The 23,117-nt window shown below is 38.4% G+C and overlaps 1 protein-coding gene across 7 annotated transcripts in view; it reads left to right on the top strand.

The window, feature by feature from the left end:
* Window positions 1-23,117, top strand: part of LOC309608607 (uncharacterized protein) — a 74,425-nt gene that overhangs the window by 33,621 nt on the left and 17,687 nt on the right. For 4 of the 7 annotated variants that reach the window (XR_014233001.1, XR_014233002.1, XM_082348906.1 and 1 more), the window contains 3 exons: window positions 8,867-8,910; window positions 13,594-13,666; window positions 14,943-14,993. The exons of 2 other annotated variants lie outside the window; for them this stretch is intronic. The gene's annotated coding sequence lies outside the window, so the exon portion shown is untranslated. The remainder of the gene's footprint in view (window positions 1-8,866; window positions 8,911-13,593; window positions 13,667-14,942; window positions 14,994-23,117) is intronic. One more of the 7 variants, XM_082348907.1, reaches the window with a different exon arrangement.

Consider the following 23,117-nt stretch of genomic DNA (forward strand, 5'->3'; position numbering starts at 1 on the left):
TAGAGCCTTCAGGAATGGGATTAATGTTATAAAAGAGACCCATCAGAGATCCCTCGACCCTTCCATCCCGTGAGCACACAGTGAGATACTGGCAGTCTGCAATCTGGAAGAGGGCCTTCGCCCAACCATGCTGGCACCACCCTCCGGAACTGTGAAAAACAAATTTCTGTTGCCTGTAAGTTACCCAGTCTGTGATTTTTTGTTAGAGCAGCCTGAACAAACTAAGACAAAATAAATAATCCAAAGTAAAAACTGCCTCTGTACTGATCAGAGATCACTGAATAAAAAAATTCTTTCATTACTTTTGCCGTTAATCTATGTTTTATTCCCAGTCGAACCAGTAAGAAATAGCCTTCAAGTTCTAATGATTAACATTAGATAAAACTATCAGATACATACCGACTGCTCACTGTGTCCCAGGAACATTTCTAGGCATTTGGGGCATATTAGTGAGCAAAACATGTAGAGATCTCTGACCTTGGGGTCCTTTAAATAATTCAATAGAAAGTATCCACCTACCCTGTCTTTGTGGGAGGAGACAAGGAGGACAGGACCCTTCTTCTGACAATAGAACTGAGGGCAAACTAAAACTAACTGAGTTCCAGTCAAGGAAAGAGACAGCTGAGATGCTCCTCTTGCTTGTCTTCATGATGTTTGATGACCCCAGGTATCTTCACAGTTTACCCCTCACAAGCAACTACAGCTGTGGGCTCATTTGCAGCTAGGTGTTTTGTTCAGGCAGTCAGTATCCATCCCAAGCATCACAGGTCATCTTTATTTCCAGGCGGAATATTCATGGCATGCACAGAGGATGGATCCAGAGTAATGTTGTAGAGTAATGGGAGTCGAAGCCAGTACAATAGATTGAAAAGGGAAAGATTGTTAAGGAAGTCTTCTTAAATAATGCTATTTGCAGCAACATGGATGGACCTAGAGACTGTCATACTGAGTGAAGTAAGTCAGACCAAGAAAGACAAATATCATATGATATTGTTTATATGTGGAATCTAAAAAAAGGTACAAATGAACTTATTTACAAAACAGAAATAGAGTCAGATGTAGAAAACAAACATGGTTACCAAGGGGGAAAGGGGGAAGATAAATTGGAAGATTGGGATTGACATATACACTCTATTATATATAAAATAGATAACTGATAAGAACCTAGTGTACAGCACAAGGAACTCTACTCAATACTCTGTAATGATCTATATAGGAAAAGAATGTAAAGAAGAGTGGATATATGTATATGTATAACTGATTCATTTTGCTGTGCAGTAGAAACTAACACAACATTGTAAATCAACTATACTCCAATAAAAATTAATTAAAAAAAAACAGAACAAAAAGGAAGTCTTCTTAGAAGGCAGAGTGAGATTTGGTGGCTTTGGATGTCCTTCAACAGTTATCCTGGATCCTGCCACTCAGATTTTTGCCTCAGGGTTCCTGACTAAGGAGTTTACATGAAAGGAACAGTGGAAAAAAGAAAAACACACTGCAGTGGAGCGGCATCTGATACCAAGTTAAGAACCAAAGTTGGAACACAAGGTGAAAAATCATGTATTGCCAGAATTACCCATGGAAATCCCCTAATCAGCCAAAGTTAAAGTGCTTGGCACCTGTTTTTGTTTTTACAACTAGATATCAGGTCCTATAACCCTTTGTTAGTCTATGCTTTTTTATGCCCTTAGTTAATTCTTCCATCTCTCCTTCAAAAATGTTGACACATCCATCACTAGTCACGTGTCTGGCCACATGAACTGTGCATTTCTTTTTTTTTTTTTTTTTTTATTTATTTATTTATTTATTTATTTATTTATTTATTTATTTTTGACTGCATTGGGTCTTCATTGCTGTGCACAGGCTTTCTCTAGTTGCAGCGAGCAGGGGCTACTCTTCATTGCAGTGGGCGGGCTTCTCATTGCAGTGGCTTCTCTTGTTATGGAGCACGGGCTCTAAGCGCACGGGCTTCAGTAGTTGTGACACACAGGCTCAGTAGTTGTGGCTTGCGCGCCGTGGCATGTGGGATCTTCCCAGCCCAGGGCTCGAACCCATGTCCCCTGCATTGGCAGGCGGATTCTTAACTACTACCAGGGAAGTCCCTGTGCATTTCTTTTTCTCTTTCTTTCTATCTGAAAAATCCTTTGAATCCGTTGTGTATTATTTCCTCAGGTTTGCTTACACACGTCAACTCTTTTCAGCTTAACCAAACTTAGTATAAGTGATGACCAATGTATACACAATATTTCAGTAAGTTAAATGGATGGAAAGCTTTCATTGTAATATTTGGAATTATCTGGGTAGGCACAGGGTTATGTAGCACTATTTGGTATAAACTGGATTGGAAGTACAGAAGTGGGGCCTCTGACTCTCTGTTTCTCTCTCAAGAAGGCTGAGCACAGAGGGGACCCTTACCTACTTGCTGACTTAACCAAGTGACTTAGTGTCCTAGCCAAATGGTGGGGAGAGAAGGGGCAGTCAGCTGCCTCAAGAGAGCGAGCCCGGCTAGGGTTTACTCCAGGAGGCGGATGGACAAGAGCGTCCTCTCCTGGATTCTGACACAGCAAACCTGCCCTAAAATAGAGCACAGTTAATAGCCTCATATCCTTGGTTCTGAACAAGCAGATTAGCAAATTTTCCTCTCCTGAGAGGAAGCAGAAAGGAAGGTGGGAAGAAAGGAGAAAGGATGGGGAAAAGGACTGGAAACATGGGAAGGAGGTCAAAAGTGTATGGAGAAGGGTAAAGATGCCTCTCTCCCCATAAGTCCCCCATTGCAAATCCACTGTCCTATAGTTACAAAATGAACCCAAAAGTTACAATGAAAAACACCACCAAAGGAATTGCCTATTATTAATTTTTCAAAGAAATATTCCTATCCTTTACAAATTAAAATCCTAAAAAAACTAAATTCCAAAATACTCTGCTCTCCAATTTCATCTTCTGTTCACCTTAAGCCATTCAGATACCTCGTTAGATTCTATTTGCCTTTAGCTGTAACAGAGCTTAAGCCATTTTTCACTTGAGTAATTATAGGTCCTTGACTCTCCAAAGTCGAAAAAATATCCCCTTGCTTTCCACCCACAGTGTCTTATATGTCCCATTTTCCAAAGAATGAAAAGGATAATTGCATATAAAAGAATATTACAAAAATATCTCTATACATAAGTTTAGAAAATTTGCCCGGAGCAATAACATTTAAAGAGCAAAAGCAATGTGCCTGCATTACTATTGCAAGCCACCGAGGTAGGGAAATGGAAAAAGAAAAACAAAAACAAGGAGAAAATTATTGTTTTCAACTTAGACTATCAGTGAACTTCTACCAGATGTCTATAGTCCACAAATTGTGAGCTAAAAACTCAACTAGAAGAAATATCTCCTTTAAGAAGTTAATAGTGATTGTATGCCTTATGTATATATTCTCTGTCAGAGGGTGGAACGTGAAACTCTCTGAAGTGTTATAAACACTGTCTAAAGTTTACTTAAGGAATTCTTCCTTAGTTGATGAGAAACCTCTAAATTTCCTTTTCTTTTTTTGAACCCCATGTTCCTAGCATCACAAATAAATGGAGTCTTTCTTCTACAATACTTTTTAAGCAGGGTACCATTATTTGTAATAGGCAATTCTAGACACCTTGACCTTCACTCCAGTCTTCTGCTCTGGAAGATGTATGTTTTCATCCCCAGCAGGAGCCTCAGACCTTTTATCCTTACATTAAAGTCTGTCACTGTGACCTCCTGTAGTGACATTCTTGATGCCTATGAATCTTGTCTCCTAGAGGAGGTTTCTATCTTGCTCCCAAGATCATTTCACCTGGAGAATTACTCTTACCTTATGCTTTTAACAAATTAAGGCTTTTTTTCGAGCCTAACTATACATACTGTATAGTGCACAGATCTTAATTCTATAGCTTAATGAAATTTTACATATAAATATAATTGTATGTATATTTGTATGTATGTACATACAAATCTACTTCCCAGATTGAGATAAAGAACATTTCAGTTAACTTGTTCTTGAGTTGGGCTCTTGATGTTTTGGGAGCAACTGCCCTTAGGTCCTGGTAAGGAACAGTGTACCCCTTTTCATCAACTTGCTCTTTTCCACAAGCATCCTTTTTTTTCAGCTTCTGAATTTTTCAGGCCATAAGTAAACTGCACTATTTCAAGAGCAGCAAAAATATCTCTCTATTCCAAATCCTATCCTGAAGAAGTGGACTAGGTGTCTCAATGAAAAACATGTTGCCTGCCATGTCAGTAAACAAAGGGTGTTGCAGCCATCAAGCCATCACGTTACAGCTGCCCTGACTGTGAGCTCTGAGGGAACTCAGGATAGAAACAGGATGCCCGCCACCTAGCAGTCAACTGTGGCGCCCTCCCCCAACAGCGCACCCTGAGGAGACTCAGGATGAGAAAGCATCACATACTGGCCCCAGATAACTGAGATCCATATCAAAGGAACGATTTCAGTGAGTCCAGACTTCTGTATCTTCCCATATATAAAAAAGCACTAAATTCCTTGAGATATCTGACTTTCTTTAATTAACAGTAAACTTTCGATGTTCCGACTACCTGGTCTTTGTTGCAAAAACTCCTATGTATCCTGGCTTCTCCCTTACCTCTCAGAGCTATCTGAGATGCTGTGTCCCAGGCTTAAGTCCTTGATTTTGTCCGCCAAGTAAAACATAATTCTCAGCTTTTAGGTTGTGCCCTTTTTTCAGTTGACAGGTGTCTAGTGTTTCTTTTTTTTTTTTCACATGTGCTTCTATTTTTTCTCTAACGTAATAGTTTCCATTGCATTTCCATGATGACTAATGAAGTTGAGCATCCTTTCTTATGTTTTTGGCCATTTACTATTTCATACAGAGTCTGTTCAAATTCTACCTATTATTGTATGGGTTTTCTCGTTTTTTTGTATTGATTTGCAGGAGTTTTTTCTAACTTCTGGATACAAGCCCTTATCAAAGACTTGTGTTGCAAATATCTTTATTTTTTGTTTCTTGGTTAATACTTTTGGTGTCAATTGCTGGCTTTATGATTTCCTGTCATACTTTGAATAATTTCTGAAACCAGCTACTACTGGGAAAATGATTCCCCTTTGTTATGTAGGCTCTTGCTTTTCATTCTCCGTTAAGTCAGTCTTGAGTCTCTCTCTCTCCTTTTTAGCCCAGCCTTTAAAAGCCATAGGTACAGGTATAAAGCTCCTTTCTGTTGTATATCTGTTTCAACTTGCTTCTAAGTTCTCGAATTTTTCTTGCAAGTAAGTTTTCTTGGGTTTATTCTGCAGCAAGCCTCAAATCTTAAGAGAATAGGTTTTCTTCTTCTTTTTTTTTTGGTTTGTTTTTTCCCTCCTCACATAAAGCCCATTGTGGGTCTGAAAGCTTCTCTGCTCTGCATGCAGCTGCTCAGTGATCCTGGCTGCTTTGGTCTTATGGTCCCACCAACTGACCCTGAGGCCTGCACATCTGCCTGGAGACTCATAAAAGGCTTTTCGCTGCCTCAAACCAGAAATGACACATGTCACTTGTTCTCATATTCATTGCCCAGGATTGGTCACATGGCTCCAGCCAACTACTTGGGGGACTGGGAAGTAGTTTTCCTTGTTCCAAGGGAGGACAAGCACTAGAAGACATTTGGTGAACTCACAGCATTATCTCCGTCAGAGCAAGACTGCCTCCTTCTTCTCATTTCTTACTTTTTAAAGTTTGAACAAACCTGATTCTTAGAGACAAGGTGTTCCAAATAAAAGTCTTTTAAATTTCTTTGCTGGCCTTCATTTTTGAATCATTCTGTTAAATAGCCAGGACTTCACTCCAACACCAGGCTCTCCCTCTTTCTCAACATATGTAAATGGTCACTGCTACTATGTCAGATAAGCTGATTCGGCTCTCTCAGTGAAAAATAACAAGAAACAAAACCAAATAAAGCTGAGACAAGATCCCTCTGCTATCAAAGTAAGCAAAGTTCTACTCAAAATGTAACATAGGAACACTGCACATAATTTTTAAAATGAAATGTCATAGCGGCATCATGAAGAATTAATGATAAATAAAAGAATCTGACAATTGTGCCATAATGAAGGTTGTTCATTCTAGAATACAAAAGGGTGAAGAATCTATGTGTTTGTATGTCATAAATAAGAATAAATATATCTGAGTCAGCATGAAGGAGTATAATGATTTTAAGGCAAGGGAACAGACCACAAGAAGCTATTGCATTGTTCCTTTATATCTTTGATGCTAAGTGTCTTCATTCAAAGAGGAACTATAACTCCCTAGAAATAAGACTTGAGACTTTTAGATTAAGAAGTTGTTGAAACAACAGCAACAAAACTGGGAAGACATACATATCTAATTTAAATGGGTATTGGCCTCAGTAAAAGAATTGCATTTGCTCTTAAAATTCTAACCCCTTTAAGCAACAAATTTTGTCAATCAGCAAAAATAATCACAGTCCCTTTACTTTCTTTTTTAAAAAATGTTATTGAAGTGTAGTTGATTTACAATGTTGTGTTAATTTCTGCTGCACAGCAAAGTGATTCAGTTATACATATATATATTCTTTTTCATATTCTTTTCCATTATGGTTTATCACAGGATATTGAATATAGTTCCCTGTGCTATACAGTAAGACCTTGTTGTTTATCCATCCTATATATAATAGTTTGTATCTGCTAATCCCAACTCCCAATCTTCCCCCTCCACCATAGTCCCTTTATTTTCTATTTGCTTGTTGGAGGAATATGATGGTTAGCTCTGAAGAAACTCACAGAAGCTCTGTGTGGTCTAAGCACAAAGTGATGAAAATACAAGATGAACTTGGATAGCTACCTCATGTATGCAGGGACAGAAGCCTAACGCAGATCATCAACTAAGTGAAGGCTGACAGATATTATGCTCTTTAGAACATTCCTCTCTCAACTAGGAATATCAGACTGCCTAGAGTGGCTGTTAGTGGCTGTCTTTCTGTTCCACCTGGTGTTATTGACTCTTGTACTTTATTCTTTCCTGACATATCTATCTTTCCTGCCAATCTCAACAACCATTCAGGAAATCTGAATGAGGAACCCTTTCTAAATCCTGAGTTGGAAAACTTTCATAATGAGGAGGCATCACACATCATTGAGAAAGAGACCATCTAGCATAATTGATCCACGACAGCAAAAGTACAAGGATGATTACTCTTTGCCTTCATCTCAGCCTTCTCGTGTTTTGAGACACTTTGCTGGACTCAATTCAGTGTCCAGAAATAGGTAATAGTCCACGGATTATTTCTGTGTACCCACAAATTCCGTAAGGCCTGTGATGGAGACAACATTTTTAAATGAAAGACAGAGCAAAGTTTTTTTTTTTTAATAAATTTATTTATTTTATTTATTTATTTTTGGCTGCTTGGGTCTTCGTTGCTGTGCGCAGGCTTTCTCTAGTTGCGGTGAGCAGGGGCTACTCTTCAGTGCGGTGCGCGGGCTTCTCATTGTCGTGGCTTCTCTTGTTGCGGAGCACGGGCTTTTGGCACGCGGGCTTCCGTAGTTGTGGCACGTGGGCCCAGTAGTTGTGGCTCGCGGGCTCTAGAGCGCAGGCTCAGTAGTTGTGGTGCACGGGCTTAGTTGCTCCGTGGCATGTGGGATCTTCCCGGACCAGGGTTCGAACCCGTGTCCCCTGCATTGTCAGGTGGATTCCCAACCACTGTGCCATCAGGGAAATCCCGGCAGGATAAGCATTTTATATTTGTAATTTTACTTAGTTCCCACAAAATGTTACATTAGTTACTACTATTTCTCTTTTATAGATAAAGAGGCTTAGAGAGGTTAATTAGTTTGCCCAAATTACACAACCAATAAGTGATAAAGACAGATTTTGAAACCACATCTGACTTCAGGACACAAACACTTAACTTCTATAGTTTATTGCTTAGAACCAACGGAAAGTTTTCGTTTTTAGGTGTACTCTTTCAAGCAGGCATTTTCCTACTGCCTATAAAATGGCCTTTCTTTTGGTAATTTTTCAGAGAATTGATAAAATAGCAGTTTCTATCCTTAAAACTCTGTTCGGACTCCCTGCATGAAGACAAGCATGGCTTTAGAGAACATTTAGTTCAGCTGTTTCAGTTTTCATGTTCAAGGTCAAAGAGATAATAAAAGGAAGAGTCAAGTCCTGAGTTCCCGGAAATCATTTGACTTGACCTTTCATGTTTGTACAAGAAAGCCAACTCTTTCTTAACTCCCTGATTCCCCTCCACTGAGGCCAGTTTGTCTTAAATTCCCTTCCAAGTTGTAGCGGCAAGTGCCGTTCCCACCAAATCACTCTCCAAATCCTTCCCACAGCTTCTAGCTCCTCACTTGCAGTATTTCTGCTAAGGGAATCTGATGTTGTAAATTTTATCTTCACTTCTTGTCAATTTTCTGTGAACTAAATCAACCCTAAAGCAGGTATCATATATTAAAGTGGGTCTCTTCTTTGTAGACTTTCCCCTGGCACTACCTAGCAATTCCTCTGGTTCTGCCAACAAATCAGAAAGTTCTTTCTAAACCCTCTCCCAAGTAGTTCCTGTGTCATCAAGCAATTACATTTGTGCTTTCTTAATCATTCCTTCTTCTATTTGTCATTCTCATAACAGTTGCGGAAGACAGCATAAGCTGTACTATCGTGTGACAACTTTAATAACATAGGACACAATGAGATCAGTGATAAATCATGGAAGAAATATTCTGGTTCAAGCAACCTCACAAGAGAAAAGACTGGAGGTCCTTCTTGTGTAGCAGCATAGCTTTTATTGTTCTTTGTAAACTACGCAAGTGAGAAATCCCAAATTTCTCTAGAAGAAAGGGAAGAATAACTGTGATTTAAAGATGCTTTCCTTCTTCCTTTAGCTACCCTGCTGCCTCTGAAAAAAGCCCAGCAAAGACCCAGAGTGGTAAGTCCGATATGATGACAAGTGTGATAAGGTTTTGATGAGCAGACATGTGAGCATTAAGACTATCCTCTAAACACCCAGACCTGGCCCCTTCACTGGGTCTTTGTTTCCTTGGGGGCGCCCATGTCCATGGAACAATCTGTGTGGGTTTCTCCTGTTAATCTGCCTTAGATCAATTTAATTCTCAAGCCCAGCTGGAGACCCTAAGAGGGCAGGGGAAAAGTTAGGCCCCCCCTAAAATTTGATCTCTGTTCCACTGTCCTTCTCTGAGGCCTTCCTGACCTCCCTGTTTAAAACTGAACCCCCAATGTTCCTTGTCAGCTTCATGTTCCTAGCATTTAAAAGTGGCTGACATCTCCTCCAAAACTTGAAGGCTCATGGTGTGCTCAAAACAAATGTCACTAAAATGCACGCTCCCCCAGGGCCAAGGTCTGTGCTGTGTTTTCTTCTGCTGTTTGTTTGTTCCTTCCCAGTACTAGATCGGGCCTGCCACGTGCGAGGCACTCGACAAATGTCTGTTGAATGAACGGACCTGAATGAATAGTTGTGCAACCATTTTACACAATAAACTTACTGGGTTCTGAGAGCCGAGTGTTCAAAATAAATGCATAGTGGGTTCCATTTACCTTAAAAAAAAAAAAAAAGACTGTCTATTCTCAGTCATTTTTTTTTTTTTTTGCTTTCCTTTTCTTTAGAGCAAACAGAGAGCAAAGGGCTTAGGTACAGAGAGGAGAATAATATACGGTATTCCTCTCCCTGATCACAATTATTCAAATAATCTCCACATTCAAAATACACTCTCTTCCTCCCAAGACCATCACGGGGTTCATCTAATCAGAGTATCATGTTTGACATCTAAGATCTTATGATTAGATTAATATTTCAACCCCAATTCCAAAAGAGCAACTCACCAGGAACAATTTACTCAGCAGATAATTTTTTTAAGTAATGATTGCATTTCATGTTTGTTCTTTAAGTCTATTGATCCTTCCATTAATTAGTTAGAATGTCAATTATTCTAATCATTAGTACAGATTACGAACGAATACAGATGAACATTTCTTAAGTTTCTCTTATTCCTTCCCCAGAGGCATGCCCTACTACTTCTGTTATATGATATTGAAATTTTAGGGAGAGATTTGGTTTATTTTGAGTAGTATTTCCAATAGTTGACTGAATCAATCAATCAAAGACAATTTCTTGTTGATTTACTTGTCACTTTGGCCAATAAAAACCAATTTTTCCAATCTTAAATAATTAATTTGATCGAATAGTTTTTTTAAATATAATTTTAGAAATACAGCCTTCTTCAACCTATTAACTTTAAATTAAAGGTGTGTCTATATAGAGGATAAAAAAGAAATATGTGATATGGTTTATTGTCCTCAAGGAACAATCTTCATGGGAGAGTAAGGCTTGCATACCCTTAGGAAGGTAGTAAATAAATATGTACTAAATTCAACATTTTACTGCTAGACTATGTGATACAAACAAGTGATGCACATTCCCATGGACCTGGAGTACAAAGACAATTAGTAAGTTGTTGGGAATCAAATAAAAAGAGCTAGATGAAATGAACAACAATGGAGTATACTTGATTGGATGACTCTTCCACAGCTAGGTTTGCAGTTATTATAGTATGTGTGATATCAGGATGAATATGAAAAAAGTAGTGCTTGAAATAAGATTGAAAATAACTATTGTAATATATTATTTGAACCTCTCTCTAACCTTATGAGTTCCATTATTCTAAACAATTGTATAATTTTTTTTAACAAAGAAACAATGTAACATAATTTCCAAGTTAACCTACTTTACAAGTTAACCTCAGATATCATTATAAGGTTTTCAACGAAATTCTAAAATTGTGTATTTAAGTGTGGTAACCCACTTTTTGATTTTTATAAATTTTTGTGTGCGGAATTGTTCATTTGGCCTTATATTTTCTTTTAATGTTATGTATTACTCAAAAAGAAACTTAAGATAGGAAGCCATGCTAAGAAAAAACTAAAATAAAAGAGCCATGAAAATTGTTGCAATTGAAATCTAGAAACATAACGATGTATATTATAGAAGCTATACTTATAATGACCACAGGGTGGCACCCTAGCATCATGCATGACAATAATACTCGCTCTAGACGTGTTATCAGAATACAACGAAAACTAGCTCAAATTATTGTAGGTTCTTCCCTCCAAGAAAGTTGTCAAGAGAAGCCAGACTTTAAACATCATGCTTTCTTGTGTATATGTTTGATTTTTCTTTACTCATAGCTAGTTTTACCCTTCCCTTGGCAACTGCCCTTTGCCCCTGGTCAAACCTTCCCTCTTCTAAAAAGAAAATCTAATCCTGCCTATTCCTCAAACTAGCTACATATCACCAGCTCATTACTTAATTTCATGAACAAATATCCTTCATTTGTAGAACCCGCTTTGTAACTACTCATCAAACTTGCTTTCACTGAGCAAACTCAAAATGAGTTCGTATTTGACACTACTGTTCATTCTCTTCTTTTGGAAACTATTCTGGTTTGGTGATGTTACTGTCTTCTGGATTTATTCTTACTGTTAGGTTGTTTCTAGTTAATCTATTTTACTAGTTTATCCTCAGCCCCTTCCTTACATAGTTGCAGCCTTCAGAATTTCGCCACCAAAAGTTCTGTCAGCTAGTAAGTCTTATATACAGAAGCCCAGAGAATGTGTTTTTATCAATCTTTTACCTCAAGTTCAAGGAACGCAATCCAGCCAATATTGACTTTTATCAGATAATGGGGTTTGGGGAATGAATACTTGGTCTCCAAGTTCCACCCAAGATTTAAGGTTTTCATCCATGAGAGCACAAGATACAGATGGCAGGGGGCATCCCCCTCTGAATCTTCTTTCTCAGGCCCATCAGAGCCCTCTGTCTTTTTAACTCCCTCACTGGCCCCTACTTGTCCCTTCTTGTGTCTGATCTCTGTGAGTGGACAGTCATTTTCTGCTTTTAGATTCTGTTGTTGGATGGGGAGGGGGATGGGGGAAGGAAGGGTCTTGGAACCTGCATGTGGAGGTGGGGAGGGACTATAAAGAGAAAAAAAACCCAAAGTGATGTACTACCTTAGGTCAGATTCTTTAGAAGTCAGGTCTGAAATGGGAATGTTTTCAAAATGTTTATTCTCCTGGGGGTGGGGTGGGTGAGGGAAGCAGGGGAGGGCAGGGAATTAAGCTAAGCAAGAACGTGGTCTTACATGGAGACTAGCTCAGTCAGACCCCACAGAGAAAGCTCTGGAGCACCAATTGCTCCACAGAGGGTCCTCCCTGAGGCTGGGAGGCTGGCCGCTTGTCCCCTCATGTCAGAAAGTCACTGCTGAGAGCAGTTATCGGGAGAAGGGTCAGCTCTGGGTGCTGGCAGCCAATACTCACAACAAGTGGGTATTGGGGAGCACTGGGCAGTAAAGGGGATCAGGGCAGGGCACCCCGGACACTCGCTGCCTGTTGCCTTCAGATGGAGGGTCTGAGACTCTGTCATACTTTTTCAACACAAAGATACCCCTTGCTAATATGCTGGGGCTAGACAAGTATCTTTGTCTAAATATTGACTCACAGTAAAAAGACTCCGTTCAAGCATGGAAAACAAAAAGTAGCAGCGCTACAGAGGATAAACCTGGCAGACACCACCTTAACCAAATGATCAGGTTAACATCACCAGTAGCAAGACACAGCGCTATCAGGTCCCCCCAGCGTGATGCAAGCAGAAGAGCACTTCACCTCTGCGGTATTCTTTCCAAATACCTGGGACCTCCAGTCTAATCATAAGAAAATATAAGATGAATACAAAATGAGGGGCTGTCTGTAAAATACCAGACCCATATTCCTCTAAAGAATCTAGATCATGAAAGGTAGGGAGAGCCTGAGGAACTCTCACAGATTAGAGGAGGCCAAGAAAGGACAATTAAATGCAACGTGTGACCTTGCATTAGATCCTGGAACAGAAAATGAACACTAGTGAAGCAACTAGCGAAATCTGAATAAAGTCTGTAGTTTAGTTAGGAGCATTATACCAACGTGAATTTCTTAGTTTTGATCATTGTACTATGCTTATGTAAGATGTAAACAAAAAGGGAAGCTGGATGAAGGGCATACAGACACATTCTGTACTATCTTCGCAACTATTCTGAAATCTAAAATTAGTCCAAAATTAAAAGTTTTTTAAAAATGCTGTTCTATTTCCTCAGACTCAGAAGTGTAACATTGGGATGGTGGAGAGGAAAAATCCATTCTGCCATATTATACATGCATGAAATAATATTCTTTATGAACAATGAAAAATAAATAACAAAAGAATATTTATATCATTCATAACTTCTATGCTATATATTCAGTGAGCTGAATTACCAGAATTAAGGAGACTGATGAAAGAAAATCTTGTAATAAGTACAATTCTTTCATAAAAAAGGATTGTTAAGCTGCTCTCAAACTTTAAATTCTCCAATTCTGTTACTTTCCCTATCCAAGGAAAATAAAGGTTATAAAGAAAAAGGAAGGTGAGTTTTAAGTTGAACTTAATATTTGGCTGATTCTATAATTCTACTATTTTTTCCCCTTTTTCCTTTACAAAGTTAACTCACACTACCAAGTAAGTTTTTTTCTGTTTTTTTGTTTTCTGCCTGCCGTGCCGCATGCGGGATTTTAATTCCCCGATCAGGGATCGAATGCATGTCCCCTGGAGTGGAAGGGTGGAGTCTTAACCACTGGATCGCCAGGGAAGTCCCCACCAAGTTAGTTTAATTTTTTATTTTCTAAAAAAAATTTTTTTACTCTTTTGTGTCTAGTGTTTTTTGTTCTATGGTATGATGACCAATAGGGATTACTATTTTCATACATTAAATTTTATTTTTTATAGTGTCAAAATGCCATAGAATTATTATGAAAGTTTATAATGCTTCCTGGCATTCATTAATTACTGATAATATTTACTTGCATTTTAATAAACAATCTATATACTAACTGACCTCATGGAAAGTAGAGCATTATTCCTGTTAGCGGTGGTGAAAGTTTGATCAGTGCTTCTTGAATGGTAATGTGTGAATAAACAAGATGTACAGTGTGCAAAATGTTCTAAAAACAACTGATTTGTGTAGATAAATACTTACATATCCAAAATTAAAGAATCAGAAACTTGGGATTGCAAGATATTGTTAGGGATCTCCTTTACTGATTTAGTTATTATCTTTTGCAATACACAGTTTGTTTAATATACTCCATATTTTACTAATTTATTTTTTATTTCTTTTACTAATTTTATTTTCACTAATTTACTTCTATCTTGTCCACACCATGAGAGAAAGAACGTCTGTTCTGTTTACTACTATATCACCAGTGCCAACAACTTTGGCATATGCAGTAGGCACTCAATAAATAGTTCTTAGAAATTAAAAAATGAGTAAATGAACGATTTAAAGATATCTACATCTGTTGATCATCCACACTTTAGAATTTCCATACCACATTTCAAGTAAGCCTATGTTTGAACACCTCTGGTGATTTTTTTTTAAATGTATAAATGTACAAAAACATTTTGTTAATCCTATGTAGGACTGTAATAAGATTCTATTAAAATAGACAAACATAAGTTGAAACATCTTTCCCTATTGTGTAATTTCTTGCTTCCAATTTATTTCAAATATATACATTCCAAATATACACATATATTCTAAATGTATATATATTCTGAATATATATTTTCCAAATATGTATGTATATAGAAATATTCCAAATATATATATATATATTCCATATATATGTCATATATCATATATACCAAAGTATTACAGAAACCAGGTTGGAGCTGGTCTAACAGCCAGCTTTAGGTATAATTACACCTTAAATTTACTTGCGTAGTGCTTTATAGTACTTTTAAGCCATGGTTTAAAGGAGAGAAATGAGCTAACAGAAGAGCATAATTAAGGAGACTATGGATATATTTGATTAAATTCCTTGTAGAAATACAGAGGCAGTAAAAAATCTCATCACAGTTTCTTTTTTCTTTTACAGATGAGGAGAGGCCCTATATGTGTCCTGCATATACTTACACAATCTGTTGAGGTAAACCAACAAAGTGACAGTCAAACCAAATTTAGACACCATTTTGGCAAACAGCACTCTAAGCAACAATCTAATCTTTCCATATGTTGTTCTGACGCTCCTTGTACAAAAGATAATGCCTGGGAGGGTGTTATGAAATGCTGTGGTACCTCTAGGTATGGCCTGAGGTGCACACATCCTCTTATGCTGACCTGTCAATTTCAATCCACCTCCACAATCTAAGGTGTAAGTATCAGGCAACATCACCCCCTCATCGTGGCCTCATTTAAAATTCTCTCATCTTAAAACATTTTCTGTGCCTTATATTCTTCTAACACAGACATAGTTTATATCCAGTTACTATAGTATAGAATATATAGTTAGAATGGTCTAGAATTTAGACCACTTTCTCCATGATATATAAAAGGGCATGATATCTCAGAAGAACATTCTAGGTATTCTCCACCTGATTTTATCTATCTATCTATCTATCTATCTATCTATCTATCTATCTATCTATCTATCTATCTATCTATCTATCTATTCAACTGACATTTATTGAAATACCCACAATATGCCAGGCACTGAAAATATAGTGATGGACAGGACAGATGCAACCACTCATGCAGTTGATAATTTCAGAGATGTTCTTTATCCGTCACTAGTAACCAGGACTTTCCCTCTCCTTTGTGTTTCCCTACCTCTCCCCTTCCTTTTCTAATCATCATGAATCCAACCCCATCTGAGAGTTAGAGGTCAGTTTTTTTTTTTTTTTTCATCTTTATCTTTCAGAGGTCAGTTTTCAACTCCTGGTTGAATTATTCCCTTCTGTTTTTTCCCCCCTAGATATTGGATGGAGAAATGGGTTCAGAAGGAGTATCATAGAGCTTTTTATTTTTTTAAATTTTTAATAGATCTTTATTGGAGTATAATTGCTTCAAAATACCTTGCTAGTTTCTGTTGCACAACAAAGTGAATCAGCCATATGCATACACATGTCCCCATATCCCCTCCCTCTTGAGCCTCCCTCCCACCCTCCCTATCCCACCCCTCTAGGTCAGCGCAAAGCACAGAGCAGATCTCCCTGTGCTATGCTGCTGCTTCCCACCAGCCAACTATTTTACTTTCGGTAGTGTATATATGTCGATGCTACTCTCACTTTGCCCCAGCTTCTCCCTCCCACCCCATGTCCTCAAGTCCATTCTCTATATCTGCCTCTTTATTCCTGCCCTGCAACTAGGTTCATCAGTACCATTTTTTTTTTTTTTTTTAGATTCCATATATATGCGTTAGCATACAGTGTTTGTTTTTCTCTTTCTGACTTACTTCACTCTGTAGGACAGACTCTAGGTCCATCCACTTCACTACAAATAACTCAATTTTGTTTCTTTTTATGGCTGAGTACTATTCCATTGTATATATGTGCCACATCTTCTTTATCCATTCATCTGTCGATGGACATTTAGGTTGGTTCCATGTCCTGGCTATTGTAAATAGTGCTGCAATGAACATTGTAGTACATCTCTTTTTGAATTATGGTTTTCTCAGGCTATATGCCTAGTGGGATTGCTGGGTCATATGGTAGTTCTGTTTTTAGTTTTTTAAGGAACCTCCATCCTGTTTTCCATGGTGGTTGTATCAATTTACATTCCCACCAACAGTGCAGGAAGGTTCCCTTTTCTCCACACCCTCTCCAGCATTTATTGTTTCTAGATTTGATAATGGCCATTCTGACCGGCATGGGGTGATACCTCATTGTAGTTTTGATTTGCATTTCTCTAATAGTTAGTGATGTCGAGCATCTTTTCATGTGCCTCTTGGCCATCTGTAAGTCTTCCTTGGTGAAATGTCTATTTAGGTCTTTTGTCCATTTTTTAACTGGATTATTTGTTTTTTTGATATAGAGCTCCATGAGCTGTTTGTATATCTTGGAGATTAATCCTTTGTCTGTTGTTTCATTTGCAAATATTTTCTCTCATTCTGAGGGCTGCCTTTTTGTCTTGTTTATGGTTTCCTTTGCTGTGCAAAAGCTTTTAAGTTTAATTACGTCCCATTTGTTTATTTTTGTTTTTATTTCCATTACTGTAGGAGGTGGGTGAAAAAAGATCTTTCTGTGGTTTATGTCAAAGAGTGTTTTTCCTATGTTTTCCTCTAAGAGTTTTATAGTGTCTGGTCTTAGATATAAGTCTTTAATCCAATTGGAGTTTATTTTTGTGTATAGTGTTAGGGAGTGTTCTAATTTCATTCTTTTACATGTAGCCATCCAGTTTTCCCAGCACCACTTATTGAAGAGGCTGTCTGTTCTCCACTGTATGTTCTTGCCTCCTTTGTCATAAATTAGGTGCCCATACGTGCATGGGTTTATCTCTGGGCATTCTATCCTTTTCCGCTGATCTATATTTCTGGTTTTGTGCCAGTACCATACTGTCTTGATTACTGCAGCTTTGTGGTATAGTTTGAAGTCAGGGAGCCTGATTCCTCCAACTCCATTTTTCTTACTCAAGATTGCTTTGGCTATTCGGGGTCTTTTGTGTTTCCATACGAATTGCAAAATTTTTTGTTCTAATTCTGTGAAGAATGCCATTGGTAGTTTGATAGGGATTGCATTGAATCTGTAGATTGCTTAGGGTAGTATAGTCATTTTCACAATATTGATTCTTCCAGTCCAAGAACATAGTATATTTCTCCATCTGTTTATGTCATCTTTCATTTCTTTCATCAATATTTTATACTTTTCTGAGTACAAGTCTCTCACCTCTTTAGGTAGGTTTATACCTAGGTATTTTATCCTTTTTGTTGCAGTGGTAAATGGGAGTGTTTCCTTAATTTTTCTTTCTGATCTTTCATTGTTGGTGCATATGAATGCCAGAGATTTTTGTGCATTAATTTTGTATCCTGCAACCTTACCAAATTCATTGATTAGTTCTAGTAGTTTTCTGGTGGCATCTTTAGGCAAACAGTGACAGTTTTACTTCTTCTTTTCCAATTTGTATTCCTTTTATTTCTTTTTCTTCTCTGATTGCTGTGGCTAGGAGTTCCAAAGCTATGTTGAATAAGAGTGGCAAGAGTGGACATCCTTGTCTTGTTCCTGATTTAGTGGAAATGCTTTCAGTTTTTCACCATTGAATATGATGCTTGCTGTGTGTTTGTCATATATGGCCTTTATTATGTTGAGGGAGGTTCCCTCTATGCCCATTTTCTGGAGAGTTTTTTAAATCATAAATGGGTGTTGAATTTTGTCAAAAGCTTTTTCTGCATCTATTGAGATGACCATATGGTTTTTATTCCTTAATTTGTTAATGTGGTGTATCACATCAATTGATTTGCGTATATTGAAGAATCCTTTCATCCCTGGAATAAATCCCACTTGATCATGGTGTATGATCCTTTTAATATGTTGTTGGATTCTGTTTGCTAGTATTTTGTTCAGGATTTTTGCATCTAGGTTCATCAGTGATATTGGTCTATAATTTTCTTTTTTTGTGATATCTTTTTCTGGTTTTGGTATCAGGTGATGGTGGCTTTGTAGAATGAATTTGGGAGTGTTCCTCCCTCTGCAATTTTTTGGAAGAGTTGGAGAAGGATTGGTGTTAGCTCTTCTCTAAATGTTTGATAGAATTCACCTGTGAAGTCATCTGGTCCTGGACTTCTGTTTGTTGAAAGATTTTTAATTACGGTTTCACTTTCAGTGCTTGTGATAGGTCTGTTTATATTTTCTAATTCTTCCTGGCTCAGTCCTGGAAAATTGTACCTTTCCAGGAATTTGTCCATTTCTTCACGGTTGTCCATTCTATTGGCATATAGTTGTTTGTAGTAGTCTTTTATAATCCTTTGTATTTCTGCAGTGTCGGTTGTGATTTCTCCTTTTTCATTTCTAATTTTACTGATTTTTGTCCTCTCCCTTTTTTTCTTGATGAGTCTGGCTAAGGATTTATCAATTTTGTTTATCTTCTCAAAGAACCAGCTTTTAGTTTTATTGATCTTTGCTATTGTTTTCTTCATTTCTATTTCATTTATTTCTGCTCTGATCTTTATGATTTCTTTCCTTCTACTGGCTTTGGATTTTCTTTGTTCTTCTTTCTCTAGTTGTTTTAAGTGTAGGGTTAGATTGTTTATTTGAGATTTTTCTTGTTTCTTGAGGTGAGATTGTATTGCTATAAACTTCCCTCTTAGAACTGCTTTTGCGGCGTCCCATGGGTTTTGGGTCATTGTGTTTTCATTGTCATTTGTTTCTATGTTTTTTTAAAATTTCTTCTTTGATTTCTTCAGTGATCTCTTGGTTATTTAGTAGCACACTGTTTAGCCTCCATATATTTGTGTTTTTTACAGTTTTTTTTTTCCTGTAATTGATTTCCAATCTCATAGCGTTGTGGTCAGAAAAGATGTTTTATACAATTTCAATTTTCTTAAATTTTCCAAGGCTTGACTTGTTACACAAGATGTGATCTATCCTGGAGAATGTTCCACGTGCACTTGAGAAGAAAGTGTATTCTGCCACCTTTCAGTGGAATGTTCTATAAATATCAATTAGATCTATCTGGTCTATTGTGTCATTTAAAGCTTGCGTTTCCTTATTCATTTTCTGTTTGGATATCTGTCCATTGGTGTAAGTGGGGTGTTAAAAGTCCCCTACTATTATTGTGCTACTGTCGATTTCTCCTTTCATGGTTGTTAGCATTTGCCTTATGTATTGAGGTGCTCCTATGTTGGGTGCATAAATATTTATAATTATTATATCTTTTTCTTGGATTGATCTCTTGATCATTATGTAGTGTCCTTCCTTATCTCTTGTAACAGTCTTTATTTTAAAGTCTATTTTATCTGATATGAGTATTGCTACTCCAGCTTTCTTTTGATTTCCATTTGCATGGAGTATCTTTTTCCATCCCTTCACTTTCAGTCTGTATGTGTCCCTAAGTCTGAAGTGGGTCCTTTTTAGACACCATATATATGGGTCTTGTTTTTGTATCCATTCAGCCAGTCTGTGTCTTTTGGTTGGGGCATTTAATCCATTTACATTCAAGGTTATTATTGATATGTATGTTCCTATTACCATTTTCTTAATTGTTTTGGGTTTGTTTTTGTGGGTCTTCTTCTTCTCTTGTATTTCCCACTTAGAGACGTTTCTTTAGCATTTGTTGTAAAGCTGGTTTGGTGGTGCTGAATTCTCTTAGCTTTTGCTTGTCTGAAAAGCTTTTGACTTGTCCATCTAATCTGAATGAGATCCTTGCTGGGTAGAGTAATCTTGGTTGTAGGTTTTTCTCTTTCATCACTTTAAGTATATCCTGCCACTCCCTTCTGGCCTGCAGAGTTTCCCCTGAAAAATCAGCTGATAACCTTATGGGGATTCTGTTGTATGTTATTTTTTTTCCCTTGCTACTTTTAATATTTTTTCTTTGAATTTAATTTTTGTTTGTTGGGTTAATATGTGTTTTGGTGTGTTCTTCCTAGGGTTTATTATGTATGGGACTCTCTGAGCTTCCTGGACTTGGGTGACTATTTCCTTTTCCATGTTAGGGAAGTTTTCAACTATAATCTCTTCAAGTATTTTCTCAGACCCTTTCTTTTTCTCTTCTTCTTCTGGGACCCCTATAATTCGAATGTTGGTGCGTTTAATGTTGTCCCAGAGGTCTCTGAGATTGTCTTCAATTCTTTTCATTCTTTTTTCTTTATTCTGGTCCTTGGCAGTTATTTCCACCATTTTGTCTTCCAGCTCACTTATTCGTTCTTCTGCCTCAGTTATTCTGTTATTGATTCCTTCTAGTGTATTTTTCATTTCAGTTATTGTGTTGTTCATCTCTGTTTGTTTGTTCTTTAGTTCTTCTAGTTCTTTGTTAAACATTGCTTGTATTTTCTCAATCCATGCCTCCATTCTATTTCCGAGATTCTGGATCATCTTTACTATCATTACTCTGAATTCTTTTTCAGGTAGATTGCCTAGTTCCTCTTCATTTATTTGGTCTTGTAGGTTTTTATCTTGCTCCTTCATCTGTGACATATTTTTTTGCCATCTCATTTTTTTTTTTTTTTAAATGAGTGGGATTGTGTTCCTGTCTTACTGGTTGTTTGGCCTGAGGCTTCTAACACTGGGGTTTGTAGGCTGTTGGGTAGAGTTGGGTCTTGGTGCTGAGATGAGGAACTCCATGAGACCTCACTCTGATGAATATTTGCTGGGGTCTGTGGTTCTCTGTTAGTCTAATGGTTCAGACTGGGAGCTCCCACCGCAAGAGCTTCGGCCTGACCCGGGGCTCATGAACCAAGATCCCACAAGCCACCTGGGGGTGGCAAAAAAAAAAGGAAACACACACACATCAATAACAAAGTAAAAAATAAAATTAGACCAGGAAACTAACAGATATGTTAGGAAGAATATAAAAATAAATATACCGATGAATCAACAACCAGAAGGTACATCAGTACCACAATAGTTAAAAAGAGGAGGGAAAAGAAAAAAACAAAAAAGCAGGGGAAAAGGCCTTGGCTGTGGAGGATGGGGCCTAAGCAAGGGCGATGTTTGGGTGGTGGGCGGGGCCAATGCTCAGGACCCACAGGGCTGGAAAAGGCCCTGGGGGCTGTGGGGGGTAGGGCTTAGGGTCAAGGAATGGAAGGGGCCCCGGCGCGCCCCCCACCCCTGGTCTCAGAGGGCAGGGCACCTCACCTGGGAGCCCAGCAGGGTTCCTGGACTCAAGTGGGCAGGGCAAATGCCCTCCTCTCCTCTCCTGCTACTCCTGTCTGGGAGGGCCCCTCCCGTCTGCCTCTCCTGATCTCCCCAGCCTCCCTCCTATGCCCCCAAGGACCCATGTGGCCTGGAGGGGGCTTTGGAGGGCAGGGGACTGGCCTGGGATCTCAGCAGGCTCCCCGTGCCCCAGTGGGTGGGCAATTGCCCTCTGTTCCTCTCCCGTTCCTCCTGGATGGCTCCTCCCACCTACCTCTCCTGATTTCCCCAGCCTCCCTCCCCTGCCACCAGGACCCAAGTGGCCTGGATGGGGCTTTGGATGGGGGGAACCGGCCTGGGAGCTCAGCAGGCCTCCCGGCCCGAGTGGACCAGGTGATCGCCCTCTGCTCCTCTCCCGCTTTTCCTGGAAAGTCCCTCCCGCCTGCCTCTCCTGATCTCCCCAGCCTCAGGGGCACCGATCCTGTCTGGCCTCTTCTCCTCACCCCTCAGTCCTCCTACGTCATACCAGTTCGCTTTGGGGTTCCTCCCCTCTCCTTGGGCATCAGAGTCCCCCATCAGCAGCCGGCAGGTGCCCTAGTTGTGGGGAGATGCTAATTCCACATCTTCCCACACTGCCATCTTGACTCTGCCTCCATAGAGCTTTTTAAAATGACTCATCTCTACCAAAATATAACTCTCTCAAGTATTATTCTTAAAATTCACATGTCTTTAAAAGCTCAGCATCATCTATATTTGAGCCATGTGTCCAATTTGTGGTTTTAATTATTTTTGAGTTCTAAGGGTACCGGGAGTAACTGGATTGCAAAGCATATGGTTTCTGCTGTCCAGAATGGGGTTCCTTGGGGGCGATTGGATAACTGAAGTTTGTAGAATATGAAATCTAGGGGATCTGGGGACATTTTCAGAAGGCACGCATCTCAATTTGATCACCAAAATGCCTGCAGATAATTCTGACAATTTACATGCTGTACAGGTTCTTTGTTTCTGCTTTGTCTAGTGATGTAATTGGTGTTATTTTAATCTTTCATTTTATATTGATCTAATCTTTTAATGTTTGCTCTGACAAATATATGGAAGAAATCCAAGGCACTGAGGTTTATTAATTTGCCTAAGTTAAGGCACATAATAGATTTGTGAGATCTATGAGAGTCATTCCTTACAATGTCAACTTCAGTATGATGAAGTTTTCCCCATTTGTATAATTTGAAACTCATTAACTTAAATATTTAGTGAACATTCACCTTTTGCATAGAAATGCTCTGTAATGGCCTGAAAAATGTGTGAATCATGTGCATAGTAACTTGTATGAATTCAGAGAACAAGGAAATCTCTGATGTAAGTTGTAGCTGACTCTCCTGGCAAATATTTTAATTTGTTTTATATTTTACCCAACAGTGGGGAAGAATGAATTCTACAAAGAAGAATTGCCCGTAAATATCTATTAGTATGTTTCTTTTATGTTTTTTTAA

The sequence above is a fragment of the Balaenoptera borealis genome, assembly GCF_965194805.1.
Source record: "Balaenoptera borealis genome assembly, chromosome: 13".
Classification (NCBI taxonomy): domain Eukaryota; kingdom Metazoa; phylum Chordata; class Mammalia; order Artiodactyla; family Balaenopteridae; genus Balaenoptera; species Balaenoptera borealis.